Here is a 17,729-nt window from a genome sequence, read left to right as displayed (position 1 = left end):
TTTCTAAAACAAGCTCTATGGAGAGCTTACTAATAGCTCAGGTTAATGGGTGAATGAGCTGATGGCCTTCCTTTTATTCTAGTAGAGGGTCACATGGGGCTGCCATTGTTTGGCATGGAGAGTGCTGATCTGTGCTCCACTTTTGTATTAAAGGTCTCCATCTCCAAGCTGAGATAGCTAGCCTTTGAGCACTGTTGTTGAGCCTTGAATAAGTGGCTTATTTACTTTGACCTATGGGCAAATGTCCAAATATATGTACATTCATGAGCTTAGAACTAGAGAGGGGAAAGACATTTTCAACATTTTCCGAGCACCAAGCAGTTTACTATGTCCTTCTCACATATTATTTGATTTCATCTTCAGAACACCCCTGAGAAGTGAGAATAGTTATTGTTCTCATTTGACAGACAAAGCGGAATCAGAGAGGTTGAACAGCTTTTGACTTGGTGGTGCCAGAACTCAAACCTGTGTCTACTTGGTTCTGAAGCTCTTCCCATGGAACCACAGGGCATCCTACAAATAATTGGGCTCCTTTTTGGTCAGGATTAAAAGAGATAGCAAACGGCCTAAAGTTTAATTTTCTCAGGTTTTTTCTTTTATTTTCTTTTTTTGAAGGGGGAGCCCCAGAATGAAGTCCATGACAGCTGTTAATGCCCACAATCTGATAAGCCTTACACAGCATTAGCATGATACACAGGACCAAAGAAAAGGCATTTTCCTCCCTATGCAGCATCTTGACAGTGCAATTTTATAACCTCATAATGAAACAAAAAACAAACAAACCAAAAAATGTGAGAAGAGAGTTAGAGAAATGGATACTGCCAGGAATGAGGAATGCACTGACCCCCCAATCTGGGCCATCTCAAGAGAAGTTGGCCACTGGCTGAGCCTCTTAAAAGCTGAAAAGTCATTCCAGGCCATGGTTAAAGAGAGAGCTCGAACAAAACAGAAACAAATGTGATCCTCAAAGTCTTAAATGTCAACTTGAAGGATAACTTAGAAGCTCTGAGACTGGCCAAGAGAACGTGCAGCTGCTCTCTCTAGCATCAGATGATCCTTCAGTCCTTGGACTAGCCACTCTCCTAGACAGTGTGTCAATCAGGGGGCAGCCTCCCCACACCATGCTTACCAGAGATGTTCACGGGGGACTAAAGCTTCCATTCTTTACAACTCATCAGATTCTCCCCTTACCCTGACCTCAGTACCTTGAGGAACAGTGGCTGCCTAACCAACTTCTGACCTCATATGTGTTCTTCAAGACTCAACTGGTTCATAATTTTCCTGCCCCATTCCCATCTCCCCACTCCCATCATACACACAGAACCTACTCTGCTGCCCTTCTCCCTCCTGAGAGAGCTCACTCACACACGAGTGGTTTCCAGGCAAGATATCAAAGATGCCTAGTGCCTCCTGCCACCTCTCAAGATAATGGGCCAGGCATGCTCATGGATAATCCTCAATAGCCACCTTTTCTAGAAGGAAGAAGTAAAGGTGACCCGAGCCCTAGAAACTCCACTCACTGGCCTTCAATAATGGAAAACACATAGCTAGATTCTGGTAAGCATGGGGAGAGGTCCTTCCCAAACAACACAGTCTCCTGATGACCGAAGACTGAAATTACAATAGTCCCTTTATTAAGGGTCTACTGCATTCCTAGCTCTGTTTTAGTCCTTTTGCATAAATATCATTTTTTTTCTAATAACCTTGTGAAGTAAATATCCTCTTTTTACAGATGAGGACTCTGAAGCTCATAGGAATAAGTAACAGATCCCTGATGACTAATCCTCTCCCAGGGCAGTGCTCCGAAGCCTGCTCTCTTTCCATTGTGAAAGGCTGCATTTAAAGTCCAGAGCTGAAGGATACTCGAACACAGAGACTAGCTGTGGAGATCTAGAGGATCATCTGCTATCAAAGCCAAGAACACCCTCTAATTTGTTTTCTGCCAGGTGTGTTTGCCCTTTGGACCTTCAGGAGAGCCTGGAAATATATCCTAAGTACTCTGATCTCAGAGACAGCTGAAGAGCTGGCCAGAGCTTGAGCTCATGGAAGAGCAATGAGAAGTCTTCATCATCAGCTTAAGCGTTAGTGACCTGGGAATTTGTCCCAGGTCTCAAGTTTGTGAAACGTCTCCCAGGGCAAGCCCAGAAGAGTCAGGATTCCACTGATCATCTGAAGAAACCCACAGAATGAAAGACTTGAAAGCCCAATTCTCTCCTTGAGGAACCCTGCCTTTCTGGGAGTCCACCTCCAATGGGTGCCCTCTGTCCCTGGGTATTCAGCTTTCTCTTTGTAAACAGTGGGAATGAGAGCAAACATTTAAATTTGTTCCTTCCATTGGCTCCACTGAAACCAAAGAAGCAAGCCTCGGTTCCATCGATTATCTTTGTGTCCTCCTGACTACCAGCACTTAGGCTTGCCCTCTTCTTCATCCCTGAATCCAAGGCTCTTCAGTGACGGGGAGAGTTTAACCTGTTCGGTGTCTAAAACTTTGGAGGCAGGAGGTTAGGAAAGAAGACTGGGGAGAGAACATGTTCCCACAGAAAGCAGTAGTCTTTCAACCTCCCCCACACTCACCAAAAGTAAAAACATCCACAGGCCTTCTTACTAGTCCTGCTCTCACATCCTCCCCCTTCCCGAATGCCTGACTGTCTTCTAAGTTCTAATTTCCAGAAGTTTTTCTCCTCTTTTTGTCCTGATGGGGGCACGAGTATTCCCTTAGCATCCCAGGATCTAGAGGAAAAGCTCTGAAAACTCAGCTAAGAGTTATGTGCCAGAGCGTGCAACTACGAGGCAGCAAGACAATAATAGCACAGTTGTTGTTTTTTTTTTTAAAGGAAGAAATGGGGGTCAGATGCAGCTCCCATCACAGATGAGAAACGGGCTGTTTATGCTTCCATGCCTGAGGCAACAACCACTCATGACACAGTCGCAAATGCATAAACATGTGCCTGCACGTGCATCTCACGGGTACCCTGCTATCTCTGTTTACACACGTGTTTATACTGCCATTAAAGTGATTTCCTTCTTCATTTCACTTGAGTCGAAGATGTACTCCTGAAGTTAAGTGAGTCTATTTCTGACATAGTGCTGTCTGCTCAGTCTATTATAGCACTTCCCTAGGGGTCAATTTGTATAATTTAAAAAATCCTTCCTAAATCTCCAATTTCCTGTAGGCCCATTTTGATATCCAGATTTCCTCCTTGTCCCTTCATTCTCTCATTTTTCTAGGACACAGGGAGAGTCCAGTAATCTTCCTCCCACCCAAACATTGTAGGTTGGCTCTATTGCAAAATACAAAACCAGAGACCAGGCTAGGGCAAAGCTGAAAGGGCTCTCTTTGTGGTCACTGGTTTGTTGAACCCAGCTACTGACATCCAGAGCCATCCACTGGGCATTCCAGGACTGTTGGGTCCACACTGCCGGCGCACCCTTTCCTCCCACTCTTGAGAGAGTGAGCCATAGCCCCCTCTGCATCCTCGAAACAATCCATTCCCTCCATTAGCCAACTTTCCAGAGAAATCCAAGAAGCTGACACCAAACTTGGAAAAGGGGAAACACAAACCTTCAAGATTTTCAAAGATGGGAAGTTGCTTTCATTCGCATGTCAGCTTCAAGAAAAACCTCCAGGGCCTCTTTCCTAGAGAGGCGTGATTTTCCTTGCCACCTTCCCAGGAACTTTGCAAATCCACCACTGAATTGTGGAAAAGTGGCCAAAGCAGAGAGAGAAGAGTTAAATCAAGCCCAGACCTCAGCAATCTGTGTTCAATTTTGATAAAAATCTCTCTCCCTCTCCCCACCGCCCTCTTTCCTCCACTCCACAGCTCAGACATGTCTCTTTATGTTATGAGCTTGCATCTTGTTTGGGGCACCACGGTGCTCCCAGAGGACCCAGCGCGGCCCACACCGTGGGCACATGTGGCAGACACATTCATCCCACTCCTTGAGCAAGGCTGGACACAGAGCCACAGTGTACTGGGCACCACCTCCACATCCTCCTCCTGCTCCTCCTCCTCCTCCTCCTCCTCTTCTTCCTCCTCCTCCTCCTCCTTACTATTACCTGCATCCTGACCAGACCCTTCCTTCTCAGTTAAGTCAAAGTCCCATGGCCTGGCAATGTCACGGCCACAACAGGAGGACTGGCAGCAGCCACAGGTACTAAAGTCCTCAGAATCAGGACCCCTTTCCTGAGATGCTCCTTTTCTTGTTCAAAGTCCTATTGCCACTGAGAGCAAGAACCTCCAGCTCCCCCCTGCCCTGCCTGCTGGCCAGAAGCCAGGCTTGCAAGTGGGAGTTGGGGGCTGGTGAAGAGTTAAATCACGGGAATGAAGGCACAAACTGAACAGGGGAAAGCCGCCCACCAAAAAGTCGTCAGTTTTGGGGGGTACCAGCTATGTTTGTCCACTTGTGACAAGGAATCAGATTTCAAAGCCACAAAACAAACAAACAAACAAACAAAAACATATTTTAAAGTTTTCCAAAGACATTTCCTGTGTCCAGATGTGCTAATACCGACGGACACACACACACACACACACACACACACGCAAAGCACACACACACACACACACACACACACACACACAGGCGCACACGCAGGCCCTGGGAGCCCACTCAAGGTCCGGTGGCTCCTGCAAACACTTTGGAGAAACAAAACAGGCAGCCTGTGGAGCCGCTGCCTTTCCAATCTCCTTTTCACACTGTGAAAGAAAGTAGGGGGTAGAAAAGTGGAGAAGTGCCCGCAGAAAGCCTCCCCAGCCCGGCCCCTACCCCACGGACAGACGCGAAGCAGAGGAGACAGGGCAGCTGCACTTACTCCGAGGACCCCATGGCGGGCGCCGCTCCCTGCAGTCCGAACCCCGGCTGCGCGCTCGTGGCCGCTCTCCCGCTCCGCTCGCTGGACTCCGCTGTATTGAGAGCAACCACCGCCGCCTCCCCTCCCCGCCGGCCTTGCTCCCCCGCCCGCCCCGTTCTGACGTCAGGCGTCTTGGAGCGGGATATTTATGGCAAGGATACTCTGAATTTTCCCTAGGTAGAGTTCTGATTGCAGTTCCTTGGGATTTGTAATTTTCACACTTTGAGACAGAAAGGAGGGGAAGGAGGAAGGGAGAGCACAGCCGGCAGGGCGAGGCAGACAATGAGGGTAGCTGTTTCCAGCTTTGGCAAGGAGCCTTCTCAGGGCTCCCTGTTTTGGAAACATGTAAGGGTCAAGGAGGCAAAAGTGGCGACCTGGGCAGTAGGTTTCTCCTCGCTCCTCCAGTGGGCAATGAGCACAAACACCAGCTGGGGGGATCAGGTGTGTGCGTTGGGAGACAGGGGTCCCTCTCCATCTCCAAAGTGTCCCTTCGTGGAACAATAAGTCCCAAGAAGGTGCTAGGGCTAGAAAGGAGATAAATCAGGCAGAACAGAACAGCTAATTAGAAGCCCTGGTCCGCACCCTAACAACTTTTCCATTTCTTCTTTGGGAGTGTGTATGTTAAAAAAAAAAAAAAAAAGTTTATTTTTATAAAATTATGTTCCACACTCTCTGCCTCTGTATAGCTTTTCCAACTCAGTGCCAGTCAATTCATCTTACTTCACTGCTTATGTACAGGGTTTGAACCGTTTACAATAGCTCTTATTCATACTTTTAAAAATTGCTTTAAAAACTTTTTTTTTCTTAAATGTGATTGTGATCCATCTCCTGGACTGCACTGGAAATTGCCTTAGAATTAAGTGCAACTGTCTCCTCCATGACTGGCACCATCCTCAGGCTAAGTATTTGATCATCTCTGCTTCCTCCACAATCCCAGGAGTGTGTAAGCAGTTGGCACCCGCACGGCGTGATGACCTATGTCCAGTTTTCTAGGTCTGGATTTCAGGTCTGGATTCTAATTATAGTCTATTTCTCCACCTAGCTGAAAGGCCTTAGGGAAATGGCTTGGTTTAAGAGCCCTTCCAGAGTAGGAAAAGGAGAATATAATGCTTTATCCTTCATGGTTCCCAAGGACTGGAGAACGAACATAAAAATGATATACGTGAGATGTAAATTGCTTGTACAATTAGATAACATAAGTGTGTAGGTATTCAACTCCCCATTAATAGAAGAAGCACAGATAACTGCAAATCATCACTAAACCATCACAGTTCTAGTGAACTTTCCATTAGCCCAGGTTGGGTGGGGGCATGTATAGTATATGCCTTAACCACAGTTATGATGCAGCAGGGACTCAAGGACTTGGAATGTGTTTACCCCTTTGGCGGCGGCTGGTTAGGACTGATTGCCAGAAGGGGTCAAGTCTTGGGGCTGTGCCTCTTGGTGGGGGACAGCTAAGATGTTTTGATCCAAGCCACAGAGGGCCCAGAGCCCGGCTATTTTACAGTGGTGAGGTTGCCCTGCTGATCATCATACCCCACTGCCATGTCTTCCTCACATCAAGGTTCCACTGGCAAGTTGAGTTCTGCTCTGTAGTAGACGTCACAAGTTGGCTTCCAAAAGCCATTGACAAACCCCTTCTTCTTGCCTTCCTCAACTGAAAAATTGGAAGTCTACAATATTCACCAGACTCCCTTGTATCTTAGAGATAGCCATAAAACCCAGCTCTGGCCAGGTGAGGTTGTCATGCAGAAGGCAGGGGATAACTGCTACAAAAACTCTTTAAGAAAAGGTTAGATTCAGATGGCGTGCCCCTTCAACACTTGGAAAGTCCCTGTTTATCCTTCCCCCATTTTTTCTCTCTTGGAACATTGTTATGATGCTTGGAGATACAGCAGCCATCTTGCAACCTTGTGAACAAAAGCCACTCACTCAAAGATGATGGAGCAGGAAGATAGAAGGAGCTAGGGCTCTAGATGACAGCCACAAGTGGCTGCACATTCTTCTGACTTCTTATTAGGTGATAAACACAAAATTCCTATGTGTTTAAGTTATTATAGTTGATTCTTCTGTTGTTTACAGCCAAATATATTCTTGCCTGATACACTCCCATCGATCCACCAAAATACAATATTGAGATAATTCCTGAGCATTAGCTTACAGGTATGACAATGATTTTTTATGTGATCCCTTGTAGTGGCATGATTCTTTATAGTGTTCAAAGCCTATTCACACATATCTTTCCTGAACCTCATATCTTTGGGAGATATCACTCTAACTTTCACTTTTCGTATATATGAAAAGAAACCATATCTGATAAATGTTCTGCCCCAGATCAGTCAGCAAATAAAGAATCTTGGACCCTAAACTAGTTTCTCAGACTCCAGTTCTGTGTGTTTTCTGCAACATTTTAAATAACAAAACAAAACAAGGCAATTAAGAACCCTTATTCCTACTAAGTTGGTGTGAATTCTATTTAATTCAATGGAGATGAAGCAGATTGCAAGTAAATTCCAGAACTGGAAAATGTCGGTCTGTTTAGGAATTAAGTCCAATCCACCATGTCCCCAAATCCCCTTCGCCTTTCAGCTGCCCTCTGACATCCTACTTTGAATCCCTGCAGTTACTCTTTGTAAGGCACCTCGTCTTTCAGATGAATCCAATGTTGTCACTCTTCATTCTCACATCCTTTCTTAAAGCACTTCCTTTTTTCAGGGTTGCCTTTCTATCACTACCACTTCCCTTGTGCAGTTTCTCTCCTGATTCCTCTTTTCCCACCTAGATATTGATGCTCCCCAGGAATCTGCTAATGGCAGTCCTTCTCCTGAGTGTCACAGTCTCTCTTCTTGTGATTTCCTTCTCTTCTTATGAATTATTCAATTCTCGTGAATTCCACCACAGGCTCAATAACTGTCTGGGAAAGTCAACCATTGTCTCTTGCCCAAATCTATATTCTAAACACCATTTTCCTCTCAACTTTAATCCCACTTTTCCAACTGTTGTCTATATTGCCCAGCAGATGGCAAATATTAAATAAATGGTATCTATTTTTAACTATTTTTGGGGGGGGGGTGGGGGAGGGTGCAGAAAATTTACTAAAGCATGAGAGCTTTAGGACTGACTAATTTCTGGTATCAGGAGCTGTGGTGTGACCATCCACCCTTGAAATCATGCCACAGGCCAATCTAATTGTCCAGTCTTAAGGAAATGAAGTGGAATTAATAGAAAATTAGCAGCAGCAGACCAAATAGAAATGAAGAGGCAGACCTTATGAGAAATAAAAATGAAGAGGCAGATCTAATGAGAAATAGCATATCCTCATTAAGTCCTTTTATAATACCCTCACTAACTCATTCCAGGCAAAGTGAGAGAAAGGAAAGAATTAAAGATGAAGTGAGATAGGGCCAGAGACTTAGAGGTGGCGGGTAGGGAGCACAAGGAGGACAGGAACAAGAGAAGTGAGGTTGTGCAAGAGAATATTCCAGGTCTGGGAGAGAGAAGTCGCCATCCTTGCCCAGGTGAGCTTACTTGGGTTCTGTTGGGAAAAGAAATAAGTGAAGCTCATAAAATGTGTGGCTTTCAGTGCTATGGGGCTGTTTTTGGTGCTGGTGAGCCCTGAAGAATCCATAAAATGGGAGGGCACCTTCCAAGATGATCTGATTTACTCTAGATCCCCAACTCTATTACACACTGAGCCCTAAGGTAGGTTTCTCTAGAGAACCATGGCTAATACAGCATTCCTCACCAAAAACATGAGAAGAAGATCACTCTATCCTAAAGGATTGTTGAAAAGATCAAGTGAGGCAAAACAGATTGAAAGTCCTCACCTCAATGAGTTCTGAGATAAGGGAGGAAGAGGAATTGTGACGTCTCTCTCATTCTATCACTTAGCCTATCAGAATCAACCTACGGACCACTGGGCTCTGCTCAGGGATGTGCCAAACTCTGTATTAAGAGTGTTGTTAATGCCTAGCTGGTGGAAAAAGTATGTTATGAGCTGGACCCAATTCAATGCAGACATGTCACACGGCAGGTGTTTTGATCATGGGCCTGATCCTGATTCTCTCACTTATAATGAGGGATGTGATCTCCATTGTTTAGAACAGGCTTTCTGTACTTCTATTATCTGACAGTAACTTCCAAGGATACAACTAAAAAGAGAAAAAGTCCAGAGGTACAATTTCTTCCTGGAAAGGACCTATCAATAAGATATGAACTGCTTGAAGATGTTTTAGGTCCTAATTCTGGTGTGGTGTGGTGTGGTGTGCTGTGGTGTGGTGTGGTGTGGTGTGGTGTGGTGAAAAGGCCTCAGAACATGGCCTCCAAGAAGTCCGATTTCTGATCCCAGGTCTGGCTATTACAGCTGAGTAAGAGCTTCATTCAGCTTCCTTGAAAAATATGGATTAATAGGAAGATTAACCCCATGGTGCCAGAGTGAGGATTAAATTGCAGAATGTTGGTACCTTACAGATAGCCATTATTTTTATATGCCCTTTCCCATCTCTGGCCTCTTAATGCACACAGCGCCTCTATTAGTAAATACCAAGGATGCACTTACCATTAGTGTACAATTCACCAGGCTCCTGGCATCCAGCTCTCTGTAAATATCTTTGCCTGGAGTCAAGAAACCTCCCCTGGCTCAGACATGACCACACCAAATAGGCAGCAATTGGAAAATTGCCCCCATAAAGACTGTCTCCTTCAAAGTGCAGGACTGCATTTTTGAGAAGTCTTCTCAGGTTGTTTGCAGAGACTTTGAGGGTCGGCCCTGCTGCCTTGTCTACGTCAAAACCCTAAGTGTTTAACCACAAGACACACAATCCTAGGACATCGTGGCGGCGGCCCTCCACCCCCACAATGAGGCAGGCCATGCATGTGGTCCCCTTAGCAGAGGCCAGTAAGACACGCACCTGGCCAAATGTAGCATGAAATATCACAGTGCACAGAGTGCTTGAATAGGTAAGGAAGGGGGTGGAATTTGTTCCTGAACCATGCACCAGACAATATGTATCAGAGCCTAAAGCTCCCAGGCTGGGGAAAGATGTGTCCGCTAGTAGCCACAGTTGCTTATGTTATTTCTGGAGCCAGAGTACTTGCACCGTCATGAGTGCATACAAACTCCCATTATAGTTCCATTTTCAGTAGCTTAAAATCCTTTGAAAAATAATGCTCATGACAAAATGCTGCAGTCAGCTTCAGGGTGAAATTGTATTTTGGAATGTTTGAAAGAAATCTTCCCAACTGAGCTATATTGAGGGTGAGGATGAGTAAATCTCACACACACATACACACACACACACACACACACACACACATACACACACATTTTCCTATTTTTCTTCATTGAAAATGATTTGAGACTATTTATAATCTTCAGGTATTCGAGACTTTGGGCTGGTGTATATGTGTGTGTGCAATGAAGCAGGGACTTGTGTAGGCTAAAGAACCTCAGGAAAAGCATGACATGTTTCATCATTCAGTGGTTTTGTCTTTTAAAGGAAAATTTCTTAAAAATGGTAAAGTGATGATGTTAGGAATCTGTTCTTAATTACCACTCAGTAACTTGGCAATCTATTTTATCCCATTCATTTCTTTTGGAAAGTTCTCGGCAACTCATCTCTTCAGCTGTGTGTACACAATCACACACACACACACACACACACACACACACACACACACAGATATAAAGAATAGAAACCCCACCCTGGTTGCCCTTAGAAAGAGCACAGGATATTTACACACTTAATGAATTCTCATATAGATATTCACAAACACAGATTTTCATACATTGTGGAATTTCATAAACACCCAATAGACTTGTTTGATTGCTGCATATATGTAGTTTGAGACTCTACTGTAGAGGGTGTTTTTTTTGTTGTTTTGTTTTGTTTTTTTACTTTATTTTTAAAAAGAAGCAGCAGCAAAGAAACCCTCCTCTAATGCTATTTATTCATTCATTCCTGCTAAGTCCCAGGCACTGTGGTAAGCCCTGGAGATGCAAAGATGAATAAGATGGGATTCCTATCTTATTCGTCTAGTGGAAGGAATTCAGTCTAGTGGAAGGACCATGCAATCAAGCTCTTCTACATTCAGGTTAAACAAATAAAAGCATATGAAACTTTAAAAATCACTGTGGTTAGGAGGAGGTGAAAGGCAATAACATTGCCTTAGGGGAGCACTCCAGATGAGGAAGAAAATACCTTCTCTTTCCACTGGCACTTTCCAGGCCAACATTTCCAAAATGTGTTCTATAGAATGCTAATCTCTTTAAATGGCTTGCCAGAAAGATATAGAGAGTGTTCCTCATGGTCAAATAAGTTTGATAAAAACTATATATTCCACACACACACACACAGCTTGGAACTTCACAGTGCATATTGGCACATTTAAGGTTCTGAGAAAGCCCATAGCAAAAAAGACAAGCCTAACTTTGCTCAGACGGTATTCCCCAAAGTTATTTCCTCACAGGACCCATTTTTCACATAACATCTACGAACATCCCGTAACTTTAAGAAACATTGTTTAGTCTAAAGAGGACCAGAAAAAGTCTCTAAAAATAAACACAACTGTAATGGGATGCTGAATTGGAATTTTTAATGAGGCAGAAAGATACAATAGATAGGAATATAATAATGTTTCAGAGTGAGAAGCAGATTTTCAAAAGGAAATATCTGAGAACTGGTTTCATACCTCTAATAACCCATTCCCATAAAAAGAATTGGAAGTATTGAAGTTGAAAAAGAATGTTATGAGGAGGATTTCTCTGAGAGACCTTCACCAAAATTCTTTCTCCTCACCCATACAGTGAGGACAGCTTGAGGGTAATGACTCAAGAACCTCGCTAAATTCTCCCCAAAGTTGGCAATTGTGAATGGTGTTAGACTCCAGCCTAGAAATCAAGAGAGCAAGAGACAGATGGTGGATTAATTTGGGGGTGGATCAAAGGAGAGTAGTTGTTTTACTGGGAAGGCTGGCACTCTCTGAGTTTGCAGGACAAGGATTAATACATGTTTCCTGAGGACCATATGTGGGCCACATGGGAAAGAAAGGGAGCCAGGAGCCATTTTTAGATCTTATCAAAGAGGACTACCTAGAAGAATCATGGGACTACAATATCGAGAGATGATGTGGAGTGGGACACTGGAAAACCAAACTAAGTGGAGAAGAAACAGCTGAAGGAAGAGATGCAGTTGGAGGATCTCAATTGAATAGTCTCTGAAGAACCCACCAAAGGGCTCGCAGGAGAGAGCTTGTCATATGCAAAGCCATTTTACAACTATACCAGTCAAGTAAAAATTTCTCTATGGAAGGAGGAACTTCCAATGATGACTAAGTAGGGAGATTAGCAAACCTTATACCCCCCAAGCAATGATGAATCTAGATAAAATTGACAAAAGCAACTATTTCAACATTGTGGAAACAAATCAAAGGCATATGTCGATGTCAGAAGCATTTATACTTTAAAAACTGATGAATTTTAGGTAAGAATAGTGGGAATATTTGGTATTCTGCCTTGAGGCTATGTGATATCATTGGCTGACCACTACACTATGAAGACACAAGGGTGACCTTTAAAAAGCCATGCTTATAAATAAAAGTAAGAATATTTCAAACAAAGCTGAACTGAAACATCAATATTCATATACAGCAAGTTTCACTGATTTAACCATGGCAAGTTACGAAACAAACAAATAAAACAGCAACAACAACCTTTGGGCCAGGGGTGGGATGAGTAGGGATCAGAATTCAGAGTTACTACAAAAGATTATTCAGAATGTCCAGTCTTCAACAAATAATTATAAGACTAACAATAAAGTGTAACCCATATGTAATAATAAAAAGCAGTCAATGGAAACTGAGTGTCCTCAAATACTTGAGTTAGCAAACAAAGATTTAAAAATGGCTACTATAATAATATGTTTAAAGAACTAAAGAAAGCAATGTTTAAAGAATTAAAGAAAAGAGTAACATCAATGAATAAACAATTAGGACAGATCATTTATTTTTAGAAAGAACCAAATAAAAATTCTGAAATTACAAAAATACAACTAAAATGAAAAGTTCACTAGAGGCGCTTACTAGCTGACTCAAGATGGAAGAAGAATCAGTGAACTTGAGGATAGATCTATAGAAAATATCAATATGAAGAAGAGAGAGTAAAAAATGAAGATAAACAAACAGTGCTTCAGAGATCTATGGGACAATATTGACTGTGCCAATATTTATATGAGAGTCTCAGGAAAGAAGAGATAGAGACATAAAAAAAAATCTGAAGATGTAGTGGCATAAAGTTTCCAAAATTTGATAAAAATCTTTAATCTACTAATCTAAGAAGCTCAAAAACTCTAGGTAGAATAAACACGAATTCACACCTAGACATATGGTCAAGTTCTTAAAAGCTAGACAAAGAGAAATCTTGAAAAAGGGAAAGAAAGGTGACTCATTACATACAGGGAGTATCACTATGAAAATGGTTGACTTCTCACCTTAAACAATGGAGGCTGGAAGACAGTGGGATGTCATATTTGAAATACTGAAAGAAAAATATCTTTAATCAATAATACTAAATTCAGGAAAAGAATTCTTCAAAAATTTAGGCAAAATAATCCCCATAACATGTTTAAAATAAACAGAATATTATACTCTTTAAAGCACATATTTAACACAAAAAAGCAAAGAGGAATGAGAAACATAAAGAAAAAGATAGCAAAGTGGTTAATGTAAATTCAACTATAAAAATAAAAACATTAAATGTAAAGGGCCTAAAATTCAATCAAAAGGCAGAGATTGTCAGACTGAATAAAAAAGCAAGAATAAACTATATGTTGTCTGCAAGATAAAACACTTTAGATTCAAAAACACAAACATGTTGAGAGTAAAAGTTTGTGAAAAAAATATTCCATGAAACAGCATTCACAAAAATTACTGGTGTGGCTATATTCATATCAGACAACATAGACTTCACAACTAGAAATAATGTTAGACACAAAGAAAAATATTTCATAATGGTAAAGCGGTCAAATACATCAGGAAGACACAAGAAATAATAGAACCTCAAAATTCATTTAGAAAGTGACAGATTTAAAAGGAGAAATACAAAATTTAATAGTAATAGTTGGAGATTTCAATATAGGATTCTCAATTATTTATTAAATCACCAGACAGTAAATCAGCAAGGATATAGAAGACTTGAATGACTCTATCAACCAACTTGATATAACTAATGTGTGTGTGTGTGCATGTATATGTCTCATAGTCTATTTTGTCTGATACTATAATTTAATTCCTTTGTGGTCAGAAATCAGACTTAGTTATTGCAATCATTTTAAATGTATTGAGAATTGTTTTATGGCCTAATATATTGTCTTTCCTGGAGAATATCATAGGTGTCCTTGAAAATCTTATGTGTTCTGCAGCCAATGGGTAACTATTTTATCATTAAGACATATCCTCTTTTTTTCTAATACTATTTCTAGTCTAGCACACCTGGAATATTCTCTAGGGAAGACCAGATACTGGCTCATAAAACAAGTTCCGATAAACTAAAAGAGATCGAAATCATATAAAGTATGGCATCTAACCACAAAAGAATTAAATTATAACACAATAGCAACAAAAATAAATCTGGGACATGCCAAATATTTGAAAACTAAACAACATACATTTAAATGTTCATGGATTGGGAGACACAATATTGTTAAGACGACATTTCTCTTCAAAATTGATGTACAGATTCAAAGTACTCCTGTCAAAATCTCAGCAGGGTTGGTTTGTTTGTTGCAAAGAAAGCAGTTTGTAAGCTTATATTAAAATTTATATAGAAATGCAAAGGAACTAGAATAACAAAAAAAATTGAAAATGAACAATAAAGTTGGAGGATTTACACTACCCAATTTCAAAACTTACTGTAAAGCTACAATAATCAAGGCATTGTGGTGTTAACATAAGAATAGGCATATAGAATCTACATGTTATATAAGTTATAGATAGATCAATGGGACAGAATTCAAAGTGCAGAAATAGAACTTTACATTTCTGTACAATTGCAATGATTCAATGATTCAGTGGGAAAAGGATAGAATTTTCAGCTAATACTGCTAAGTAATTGGAGATCCACATGAAAAAAAATAAAGTATAAATAGACTTAAATGAAAGAACTAAATCTATAAAACTTCTTAAGATAAAAAAAATAGGAGAAAACCTTTATGACTTAGGTTAATCAAAGGGTTCTTAGATATGACACTTAGAGCACAATCTGTAGAAGGAAAAAATGATAAACTGGACCTTGTCAAAATTTTAAAGTTCTGCACCTCAAAGGACAGTTTATAAATGAAAAGACAAGCCGTATGTGGAGAAAATATTCATAAATCATATATTCGATAAGACTTACATCTAAAAATTTAAAGAATTCTCACAAATCAATAAGAAGAGAAACAATCCAGTTTAAAGGTGGGCAAAAGATTTGAATATACATTTTACAAGAGGAAATACACAGATGGCTGAGAAGTACATAAAGAGATACTTAACATCATTAGTTATTAAGAAAATGAGATACCACTATATACCTAGTAGAGTGGCTAGAATCAAAAAGTGAGACAATTAGTATCGGTGAAGGTGTAGAAGAACTAGAATCTTCATACATTGCTGGTGGGAGTGTAAAATGGCACAGCTCCTTTAGAAAACAGTTTGGTTGTTTCTGAAAAGCTTAAATACACACTTACCATTGGATGTGGAAATTCCTTTTCTAGGAACAAATCCAAGAGGAATAAAAGGATAGATCCACACAAAGACATGTATGTGAATGTTCATAACAACATTGTTTATAATAACCAAAAACTGGAAATAACCCAGATGTCCATCAACTGGTGAGTGGGTAAATAAAACATAATATAACCATACAATAGAATAGTATTCAGCAATAAAAAGGAACAGATTTCTGATTCATGCCACAATATGGCTGAACATCAAAAACTTTATGTTAAGTGAAAGACTCCAGATACAAAATAGTACATAGTGTATGATTCCATTTATAGGAAATATGTAGAAAAGGCAAACTTATAAAGACAGAAAACAGATCAGTGGTTGCCTAGGACAGAGAAAAGGATTGGGGATTAACTGCAAATGAGCTCAAGATAATTTTGGGGGGTGATGGAAATGTTCTAACAGTTAAAATTATGGTGGTTGCACAAGTCTATAAATCTACTAAAATTATTGACTTACACACTTACAATGGGTAACTTTTGTGGTATATAAATTATGGTATGCAAAGCTGTTTATAAAAAACAAAATAACTTTCCTGCCTCTCTTCCTTCCTCCCAATTCCAATCCTGGAGGGAGAAAGAGGGTGGGAAAGAATCAGGCCAGAAAAAGAAAAGGATGTTAGCCACATCCTTTCCCCAAAAGTAAGCAGTTAGACTGTGGCCAATTTTAACTGGAGAGAGTAAGGGGAACAGAGAAGAAGGGACCCTTACTCTAAATATAAATTGAAGTGTTAATTAACATGAGGGTTTGGATATTTTAAACCACATCTGTGTTTTACCCTCTAACATGGTTTGTATTGCCAACTAATGAACAGAAAAATCACCTGAGATTTTCTCAGGCCCTCACCTGAGGGCCTGAGATTTTACCTGGTAGTAGGGAACAGACACACCCCCCACACACACCGCCCACCCTCCATGTCATACTTGTGAAAGGGTAGCAGGAGGCAAAGGTAAAATCGATTTCATAATCATTTCCTAACATGAAAATTATATTTTTAGCCTCTAGTGACAAGGATCAGAAGGATACAAGAAAGACACAAATTCAATGATATAACACAGTATGTAGTCAAAGTGTTTGGGAAAAAAAGAATTTCGAATTCAAAATCTGTTAGACCTGGCTTTAAGTCCTGGCTTGGCTATTTGATAGCTGTGTGACTTTGGGAATGTCACTTAACTTCTCTGATTTCAAATTACTTATCTTTGAATTGACAATAGTAATATCTACTTCGGGGGTTACTAAAAAGATTAAGTGGGATGATGAATATGAAAGAATTTTGAGAGAACTTAGCCTAGATGTATCATCAGGGTTCACTCAGGGAAGATGAGTGATATAGAATGAGGGATTTATTATAAGATGAGACCTAGCATTGGGGGATGGTAATGCAGTCTATTTAAGACTGTAACTTCTCTTGGGCTCAAAGTCAGCAAAGGTGGAAATAGTAATGGGAAGATGGATATGAAGTGGGGAGACTGAAGTTTAGCTGGAACCTGGAAGGGCAGACTGGAACCATGTCTGTATCTCATTATCTCTACTCTCAATAACCCAAGTGGCTTGCAGAATTAGCTAGTACCTTTGCCACACAGCATCACATGTACCTGGTCCAAGATTCAGAGAGAGAGGAGGATATTAGATAGAGCTGTGTGCCCAGTCTCTATCCCTCATCAACAAGATAAAACAGCAGATCAATAACAATGTGTATGAGTTGTAACAGTACCCGCCCTACAACAACCTTCAGAACATAACAAAATAATTATAGCTCTACTTCTGCTTTTCAAATCTTATATAAATTTCTCTTGTAGACAGCTTTAACCTGGTACCAGGAGAGAAGAGAATTCTGGGAAACATATTTTCAGCTTAGCTAAGTGGATGTAATACAATGCCACCACAGTCCACCCCGTGACAACTTGGCTTCCATACATATTAATTTTATCATATTTAACATCCAGATAAAGACAATAGCAAGATCACGCTTTGCCTCACATGATGCAACTTTCTCACATATCACTGAAAACAGTAATCTTCTCTATAAAAGAAGAAACAAAGTTCCTTTGTCCATCTTTGGGTGATGTTCATTCCTCTTCCAGCTGAGTTATACTCACTTATTGACATCTTGTAA

At 40.8% G+C, this 17,729-nt stretch overlaps 1 protein-coding gene across 2 annotated transcripts in view; it reads right to left on the bottom strand.

The window, feature by feature from the left end:
• Positions 1–4,938, bottom strand: part of DAAM2 (dishevelled associated activator of morphogenesis 2) — a 107,625-nt gene extending 102,687 nt beyond the window's left edge. For both annotated transcript variants that reach the window (XM_011354564.2, XM_011354565.2), the window contains exon 1: positions 4,814–4,938. The gene's annotated coding sequence lies outside the window, so the exon portion shown is untranslated. The remainder of the gene's footprint in view (positions 1–4,813) is intronic.
• Positions 4,939–17,729: the final 12,791 nt, after the last annotated feature.

This window comes from Pteropus vampyrus, unplaced genomic scaffold, assembly GCF_000151845.1.
Source record: "Pteropus vampyrus isolate Shadow unplaced genomic scaffold, Pvam_2.0 Scaffold18, whole genome shotgun sequence".
NCBI lineage: Eukaryota > Metazoa > Chordata > Mammalia > Chiroptera > Pteropodidae > Pteropus > Pteropus vampyrus.
This window is presented reverse-complemented; position numbering and strand designations above follow the sequence as displayed.